Genomic DNA, 2851 nt, shown 5'->3' on the forward strand with positions numbered 1-2851 from the left:
CACACACTTGTGATCCACTTACCATATAAGGATGATGCCGTGTCCTCTCACCTCAGCCAACATCATGAGCCCATCCTCTCAGAGCAGGCAAAAGGAATGCAACAGGGTCCACCTATCCAGGTATCTGTATGGCTATATTAATTGCTTAATAATTTTAATCACTTTGGGGCGCCTGGGTGGCTCAGTGGGTTGAGCATCCAACTTCGGCTCAGGTCATGATCTCACGGTCCGTGAGTTCAAGCCCCGCGTTGGGCTCTGTGCTGCCAGCTCGGAGCCTGGAGCCTGCTTCGGATTCTGTGTCTCCCTCTCTCTCTGCCCCTAACCCACTCTCATTCTGTCTCTGTCTCTCTCAAAAATAAATAAACATTAAAAAAATTTTTTTTAATAAATAAATAATTTTAATCACTTTTCATTATTTCCTTGCTCACCTGATGAATTAATAGAGCCTGGTATAAATGCTCACTCTGGGCAAAGGACTTTTTAGAAAGGGAGCTCCCTGGGTAGGCATTTCCTATCCTTGCACCTTGACTTGATTTCTTTGCAAACCTGACATAGTCATCATTAGGAATAATATAAAGATGGGCACAGAAAGAGGTAAGATGTTCTGGACTTAGACTGTGTGACATATTCCACTTGGCTCTACCTATTGTGAAAGTACATAAACATAATATTTCTGAATGGGATGATAAAGAGCTGCTACCCTAAGCCCCCAGAGTCCCCTGCTCCATACTAGTCGATCCAGGCCTTGCCCCAGGACACACACACACACACACACACACACACACACATGCACACCCTTTTCTTGGAGCGTGTTGAGATCAACTGGGCTTGGTTGTTGACATTTCTGCTGATAGCCAGAATCTCCCAGTTCTCTTGTCAGTGGGAAGAAATGAGCTTGGAAAACTGAAATAATCCTCACTTTTCCACTTGCATTTCAAAAAATGCGGCTGTGTACAGTCAGCTAGAGTTTAGAGGAAAATGTTAGAGAATGTGCTAGCTATTGGTGACATTCTCATGGCCCTTGCCTTTCTTCTTCCAGGCCTCTGACCTCATCCATCAAGGACAGGAGAGCTCCCTCCAGATTTCCACCAGTGGGTGCTCAGCAAAGTGTTCACTGAGGGGCATTGGAAAGACCTTCTGACTCACCCATCAACATCCTGCAAAGATGTCACCAACTGGGTGCCTTTGGATCCTGAAGGTTTTACCACTGACAACGTTGAATTTTACCTGAGCCCTGTACTCCTGGAAAGTCGTGAAGGTTGAGAAGTCCCCTGCCCTATGATGTTCTGGAAAACAGCTTACTACAAAAACCACCCTTCATCAAATGACTTAGGTAAGACTCAAGGATGCTCCTTTGTTTATCTATGACAGAGCTAGGACACTGACCCTCCCTCCAAACTTCCATTCTTTGCCTCATAAATGATTAGCTGAACTATTTCATCCCCATTGATCAGCTGGATATAATGATTGTTAACTAAACTTTAGTTAAGCTTATCTCCTTCCTCCAGGCCCCTGAACTTTGGCTAACCTCAGACTGAGCCAGCACAAAGCCCTCCTGAGAACCGGATGGGCTCAGGGTAAAATATTCCCTGATCTGCTATCTGATCCTGTAACCCGTTCATCCCACTTCATCACATGCAGTTCTTTTTGGCTTTGTTTACTCCTTTCTATTAAAGGGGACCCCTTTTTGCCTAACTCTTTAGACACTTGCAGATCTCATGGTCAGGGCATTCTCCCAATTAAAATAGTCTCTCCCCCCTTGCAACAAACCTTCAAATAAAGCCTCTCCTTACTAAGTTCAGATTTGTTTTCGTTGGCACCATCTTTAAGAATCCCTTGTAGAGGGGCGCCTGGGTGGTTCAGTCGGTTAAGCGTCCGACTTCGGCTCAGGTCACGATCTCACGGTCCGTGAGTTCGAGCCCCGCGTCGGGCTCTGTGCTGACAGCTCAGAGCCTGAAACCTGTTTCAGATTCTGTGTCTCCCTCTCTCTGACCCTCCCCTGTTCATGCTCTGTCTCTCTCTGTTTCAAAAATAAATAAAATTTAAAAAAAAAAAAAAAAAAAAAAAGAATCCCTTGTAGAATAGAAGTATCCCTATTAGAGAGTACTCCAAGCCTTAGTTAGCTAAAGGGTTTTTTTGAGATTCGTTTACCCCTGTTTGAGTAAAGGAAGAGGACAGGCAAGAATATTTTGAGAACCCACAGGGCACTAGACACAGCCCTAGATAATATATATGGTTTGTCTCATTTAATCTTTTTTTTTTAATTTTTTTTAACGTTTTATTTATTTTGGAGACAGAGAGAGACAGAGCACGAGCAGGGGAGGGTCAGAGAGAGGGAGACACAGAATCCAAAGTAGGCTCCAGGCTCCGAGCTGTCAGCACAGAGCCTGACGTGGGGCTTGAACTCACGAACTATGAGATCATGACCTGAGCTGAAGTCAGATGCTTAACTGACTGAGCTGCCCAGGCGCCTGTCTCATTTAATCTTTACCACAATCTTACAAGTATTATTATCCTCATCTTACAGATGAGAACACCGAGGCTCAGAAATGTAAAATGATTTCCTGAATACCCTGCAGAGGCCAGACTGGAACCTAGATCATTAAATTGGAATTAGCAGCTCTACACAGACAACAGCCCCCAAGGAACCTTAAAGATCCCGGAGTCTAGCCTCCTTCTTGGTCATGTTGGGGAAACTAGAGCTGGCAGCTTGTTAATGGCAGCAGAGCCCAAATCTTCCACCCCAACCACTGTCTCATCCCAACACAACACAGTTAACATTTTCACCAGCTTCACAGAAGTCTTGTCGTCTACCTTATTTTAACTGCTCTCTGCTGAGGAGGTCTAAACA

The sequence above is a fragment of the Panthera onca genome, chromosome A2 (genome assembly GCF_046562875.1).
Source record: "Panthera onca isolate mPanOnc1 chromosome A2, mPanOnc1 haplotype 2, whole genome shotgun sequence".
NCBI lineage: Eukaryota > Metazoa > Chordata > Mammalia > Carnivora > Felidae > Panthera > Panthera onca.